The sequence below is a fragment of the Carassius auratus genome, chromosome 42, assembly GCF_003368295.1.
Source record: "Carassius auratus strain Wakin chromosome 42, ASM336829v1, whole genome shotgun sequence".
Lineage (NCBI taxonomy): Eukaryota > Metazoa > Chordata > Actinopteri > Cypriniformes > Cyprinidae > Carassius > Carassius auratus.
In genome coordinates, this window is record NC_039284.1 from 8,777,872 (window position 1) to 8,785,282 (window position 7,411).

A 7,411-nucleotide genomic window follows, 5' to 3' on the forward strand; every position below is an offset into this window, starting at 1 on the left:
CCGCTCTGATCACGAGCGTCTGGAGTAAAGAGCTCAGAAAAAACGAATTTATTCCTGTTTTAAAGCTTTTAAAAATAAATTATTACAGCGATATCACACAATCAACCAATTAGAACACACCAAGAGCTAAATTCAGATGTTTTTGAACTGTTTGTGTGAAAATTAAATATTCGCGGCTGCCTGTCTGAAATCACCGCTCCGATCAGCGCTTACAGTGTCGAGCTCAAAACAAACGAATTTATTCTTGTTTAAGAGCTTTTTTAAATAAAATATTACCACAAATGCACACAATAAACCCATTGTAACACTGCAAGAGCTAAATGCAGGTGTTTGTGACTCGTTTAAGTGTGAAAGACTATTTGACACCGCGACTGGCAGAATAACATATCTCTCGAGCTGCAGGATTCTGCCTTTCGTCGTACGAACGAACACATAACGGACAAGATTATTTCAAAATAGCTTGGCGAATATGAACGAAAACAGCCAATTGAACATAAACTGTAGAGAAATAAATCTGAAGTGGATCTACTGGATTTGAATATTAAGTGACCGCATATACCAGCTCCTTCTGTCTTCAATTTGAATCTATAAAAAAAATGAAACTCATTCATCTTGGCTGCTTTTTTAATGTGTGTACGTATGTATTTATTATTTCGCTCTAACAAGAATTAATCTATATTTAATTAAATCAATTACATTTTATTTTACATTTTATTTGTCCATTTCTGCATCTAAACGCCTAAAAACATAAAACATGATCTATTATACTATTGTTAGCAATTTCTTTATCGTCCAATTTTTCTGGTGTACACACTTTTATTTTCATAATAAACTTGTTTGTTAGATTATACACAGTTACAGTGGTCTATAATAAATATTGACAGGTTTTATTCAAGCTGTTTAGAATGATTGCAGTAGGCTAATTTTTTTAAATGTAAATCAAAAAAAAAAAAAAAAAAAAAATTAATAAAAAACATTGGAAAACAATAACTGTTGTACTTTTTTTTTATACATTTTGTATAATTTCATAGTTTATGCATTATAGTTATAAAAACAAATAAATGTAGCCACTCACATAGAAATAGGCCTTATCCTTTTCTGACAGTTTTAGGGATTTTTAAAAATCCTAAAAAACCTTATTTGTGCTGCAAATAATAATTTCAAACTCAAAAAGTAAATAGTCAGTTCATGCTTTATAAAGCCTTGTCCCAATATTAATAGTCAGTAGTAAGCAGTTTATAAATACAGCTATAAATAGCTTGTTTTTGGTTTATAAGCACATTTGTTAAAAAGGAGAGTAAAGGGTCAGTTATCTTCCTATGAAAAATAAAAAAATAAAAATAAACAAACAACAACACTGATTGATACAGAACTCAGAAATTCTATTGTGGATTTATGATAAAATCAGCCTGTAAATGATTTCATACTCCTCCAAGAAGACACAAGTAGTTCACACCAAACTTTTTTTAACATGAAGCCAATATACTGAGATGTTAAATTGTGAATGGGTTTAGGATAGCTTAAATGGTGTGGTCATAGCGATTTATTAAAGTAATATAAAAAAAATACAATAGTTATTTTACTATATCTTTAATTTTTTTCATTCCAAACTCTTCATATTTTTTTATATACGTAGAAGTCATCATTTGAAGGAAGCACAGTAAGTTTAATAGCTTTATCATTTTCAAGAGCCAGCATAAAATTAAAACTATCATAACTTATAAATGAAGCTTGCAATTCTTAGTACCAATAATGGCCACCAGATGGAGGTATAGGATTACTTTTAAATAATTATTGTAGAAACAAGTATGATTTAAATCATTTATAGAAATCTTTCAAAGAAAAATAATATGAATTTTATGTATTTTACTGATAAAATGACCCTCACTTAATTAGAATAACAAGCTGAAATATTGTGAACTGTATATTAAGAATAATTCTTTATAGGCTTTATGGACAGACACGTTTTGAGTGACTCTTGAAGGTTCAGCCCCACATCCTCTTTTACCACTGTTTAAAGAATTTATCTTACAGAACAGATGCAAATTAATTTTGGATAGCTTGAATGGTTTTGTCGTGGTGATTTTTTGAAATAACAGTAAAAAAGTAACCAGTAAATGTCTTTTATTTTTTTAAGTGCAGCTTCTAAACACTTCAAAAAAATGTACACATAGAAGACAAGTCATTCTGAGGAAATATGCATAGTTTCATGACTATACAACACTATATGGATGATAGAAAATTAAAAAACTATCATAGATCTGATGTCACTCTGTCCCTCTGTCACAGTGGGTAGTGTGTGTGTGTGTGTGTGTGTGTTTGTGTGTGTGTTTGTGTGTGTGTTAAGTGAATTAGGTGTGAAACTATCAGGGAGCATTTAGTCTCCAGCGCCAACATTTTACAGAACTGACACTTTCCTGGAGTCTCAGAATTACTCGGCGTCAGGTTCTGAGAGATCTAAGATTCCAAAAAATGATTTAATTAGAATACCATGAAGTATTGTGAAATACTATATACAGTATTGTTCAAAATAATAGCAGTACAATGTGACTAACCAGAATAATCAAGGTTTTTAGTATATTTTTTATTGCTACGTGGCAAACAAGTTACCAGTAGGTTCAGTAGATTGTCAGAAAACAAACAAGACCCAGCATTCATGATATGCACGCTCTTAAGGCTGTGCAATTGGGCAATTAGTTGAAAGGGGTGTGTTCAAAAAAATAGCAGTGTCTACCTTTGACTGTACAAACTCAAAACTATTTTGTACAAGCATTTTTTTTTCTGGGATTTAGCAATCCTGTGAATCACTAAACTAATATTTAGTTGTATGACCACAGTTTTTTAAAACTGCTTGACATCTGTGTGGCATGGAGTCAACCAACTTGTGGCACCTCTCAGCTGTTATTCCACTCCATGATTCTTTAACAACATTCCACAATTCATTCACATTTCTTGGTTTTGCTTCAGAAACAGCATTTTTGATATCACCCCACAAGTTCTCAATTGGATTAAGGTCTGGAGATTGGGCTGGCCACTCCATAACATTAATTTTGTTGGTTTGGAACCAAGACTTTGCCCGTTTACAAGTGTGTTTTGGGTCATTGTCTTGTTGAAACAACCATTTCAAGGGCATGTCCTCTTCGGCATAGGGCAACATGACCTCTTCAAGTATTTTAACATATGCAAACTGATCCATGATCCCTGGTATGCGATAAATAGGCCCAACACCATAGTAGGAGAAACATGCCCATATCATGATGCTTGCACCTCCATGCTTCACTGTCTTCACTGTGTACTGTGGCTTGAATTCAGAGTTTGGGGGTCGTCTCACAAACTGCCTGTGGCCCTTGGACCCAAAAAGAACAATTTTACTCTCATCAGTCCACAAAATGTTCCTCCATTTCTCTTTAGGCCAGTTGATGTGTTCTTTGGCAAATTGTAACCTCTTCTGCACATGCCTTTTTTTTAACAGAGGGACTTTGCGGGGGATTCTTGAAAATAGATTAGCTTCACACAGACGTCTTCTAACTGTCACAGTACTTACAGGTAACTCCAGACTGTCTTTGATCATCCTGGAGGTGATCATTGGCTGAGCCTTTGCCATTCTGGTTATTCTTCCATCCATTTTGATGGTTGTCTTCCGTTTTCTTCCACGTCTCTCTGGTTTTGCTCTCCATTTTGGAGATCATTTTAGCTGAACAGCCTATCATTTTTTGCACCTCTTTATAGGTTTTCCCCTCTCTAATCAACTTTTTAATCAAAGTACGCTGTTCTTCTGAACAATGTCTTGAACGACCCATTTTCCTCAGCTTTCAAATGCATGTTCAACAAGTGTTGGCTTCATCCTTAAATAGGGGCCACCTGATTCACACCTGTTTCTTCACAAAATTGATGACCTCAGTGATTGAATGCCACGCTGCTATTTTTTTGAACACACCCCTTTCAACTAATTCAACTAATTGCCCAATTGCACAGCCTTAAGAGCGTGCATATCATGAATGCTGGGTCTCATTTGTTTTCTGAGAATCTACTGAACCTACTGGTAACTTGTTTGCCACATAGCAATAAAAAAATATACGAAAAACCTTGATTATTCTGGTTAGTCACATTGTACTGCTATTATTTTGAACAATACTGTATAAAGACTTTATATATAGGCTTTATGAACAGATTAGAGTGTCTCGTGAAGGACCAGCACCACCTCCTCTTGTTCGATGGTTTGAGGAATATATCTTCCAGAATCCAGGATTAAGATTTAGGAGCTCATTTTTATTCCACCTCCTTTCCTGAAAAGTCTGGCTTGCAGAATTGACTAAAAATTAATCTTTTTTCACATTAATTCCTAATTATTTTGCAATTCTTTTTGTCAGTTCTTCTTGACCTGTTTTTCTTTTCCAGCTTTCCTGGAGTATTGTATAGCACTCATAAATGATTAAATAAAAAATAATGGTAGTTATTAAGATTGATATGGTTTGGAATTGGTAAAATGTGCTTGGAAAAAAATCACAATAAAACAATGTTTTAATGTTTAAGTTTGGAATATTAACTGACATGAATGAATGCTATATAAATATTGTTCATGTTAACATAATGTTTATAAATGGAATCTTATTGTAAAGTGTTACTAAAGTTATATATATATATATATATATATATATATATATATATATATATATATATATATATATATATATATATATATATATATTGTTCTGTGAATGTGATTTTAAAGTCTAGATGATTCGGATTAACCCTTTAACTGCCATATCTTTTAAAACCACACTGCCAGAGGGATATTGTGAATGCATGTGCCCGCTGGGCACAGTTTACCTGATGCCACCGGGGTGGCGATGGCATTGGTGGCTTGAGCCCGCCATCGCTGCTTGCAGCTATATTTTATTTTATTCTTTGTTTATGTTTTTTGCAAGTTAACAAAGAAACACAAAATTGGTTGGTAGCCAACGACCTTCAGAGTATTTCCATACTATGGAAGTCAATGGCTACCGTCAACTGTTTGATTACCAACATCCTTCAGAATATCTTTTATTTTCAACAGAAAAAAAAAAGTTCATACAAGTTTGGAACAACTTGAGTATTTTAATTTTAATTTTGTGGCGAACTATTCCTTTAAAATCCTTATTAAAAAGGATCACTTGTCGCACCCCGAATGAACAGAGCAGTAGCTGATGGGCTGACATGGCTTTTTTTACATCCCTCACTGTCTTTGATTGAAACTTCTGAGCTGTTCCACAGCCACTGTCCCAAGTTCTGCGCTCCCTCCATGTGCAACATTTGATCGGCAAAGAAGATGTGAGGTCCGATCTTTTCCAGCATGGGGCCATCAGGGGCTACCGCTAGGAAGAGGGCCTCGTCTGTCTCTAGACCCAGGAACGTAACGTCTTGAGGGCCCGGGTGCCTTGCAGTTTCCCCAGAGCTTCCAAGAACCCCTGAAGTGGTCCCTATGGAAAATTATAATAATTAATTGTTGTCAGAAGTATAATATACTCATCCGAGAAGAAAAAGGCATCTCCATCAAAGGCCACTCACTGTAGCTGCTGCAATTCCTAATAAGAAAGAATTTTATAATGAATCAAAACTTGTATTTTTATTATTCTTAACCATTCCACTCACCTTCTTCAATGGCCTCTCTCACTTTCACTGAATCAGCAGACAGATAAAGGTTGGTGTGATAGGCTTTCAGACACCTAACAGGATTGTTGCCTCCAGTAATACAGAAGTGCTCAAATAGCTCAAGCTCAACAAGATAATTGCTTTTGACTGCCACCAAACTAACATGCATTTAAAAAGATATATTTTAATAACTACAATGAGTTCAAAGAGTGAATTAAGCATCTTCAAGGAAACATAAGTGAGGTCAAGTGTAAAGTTTCCACAGTCAGTGATGGTTTGCAGTAATGACCAACTTCATGGAGATGCAGATTTAATTTGAGATTTTCCTTAGCTGTTAGTTATAATCATCAAAATGAAAATAAATAAACATTTGAAATATATCAGTCTGTGTGTAATGAATGAATATAATATACAAGTTTCACTTTTGGAATGGAATTAGTGAAATAAATAATATATAAAAACAATATATATATATATATATATATATATATATATATATATATATATATATATATATATATATATATATATAGTATTAATTATAGGCCTACTATTAATTTGGTTTTGACAAAATATGATGTGTCATAGATGACTAGTATCAAGACAAGTGATTATACTGGGCAATATACTCAATTACAAGAATTAAAGTGTAACAAACTGCTAAATATTCTATGATGATTTACCTGCTGGACCTTTGTATTAGTGTTTGCAATGATGAACTGCCCTTCGCTCACTGTCCTCTTTTTTTTTTTTTGGTCTAACAAAGTTGTTAGCACTTTTAGAAAGCTCAGCCATTAATGACAAAAACAAAAATAAATACTAATTCAGTGGACCAACCACTGACTGATCTGGATCGTAATGCAACTACCTTCTGGGACTATGGTCTCCACTCTCCAGAAAGCGGGCACAGATTGTGAGTGCTGCAGAGTGGGCGGGAACATACAGCTTTGAGCTGGGCAGATGGGGAGCTCAACACAATCACAACCGGTCGCTACATTATAAGGAACTTAGCTACAGACTTGCTGGGACTCGACTGGTTACAGGTCTCCTTCTCGCTGTCATTAGTGGTTTATTAATGACGAAGAGCTGAGAGACTGATGCTCAGAAAAGGCCTGCTCTGTGTGATCTTCACATACATGCACACACTGGACAGCACAGTCACATCCCCTTGAGCAGAGCACAGCCAAAAGCAATCTGATTTTGATCTGGACAGCTAGACAGTAAGATAGAATGATTTCAGCATTTAGTCCAACAAAAACTGGGTATATGAACTTAATATCCACTGTATCTCTGAATAGTGCAATGCATCTTGTGACAAAGACTCAGGAAAAAAAAAATAGCAGAGAGCTACAGTTGCTGAGAAAACTTCATTTATTACTTTCATTGCATGACATAAATACTTAGTAGGCTTCAAAAAGTTCTGTACATCTTATTAGACTGAACCGGCCATTACAAAATAAGAACAAGCTTTGAATAAATAGAGTAAATTCTCTCATTGTGATTCTCTTTATACAGAAAAAAGTAATTTTGTACATATATAATTTCATTATTCTTGTTCTCTGTAAAATAAAGCATCTGTTTAATAATTTTAAAGACTCATATCTTATTTTCAATAATACAATAAAAACAAGGCAAAAAAAGAAAAGCATGAGGATCGGAAGAGGGCACAACTCAGAAACTGAGCTCATCACACGACAGGCTGGAAGTGGAGTCTGCAGACGCTGAAGCAGCCGTCCAAGGAAGTATTCGGCATTTGCCACAACATCTCACTTTAAAACCA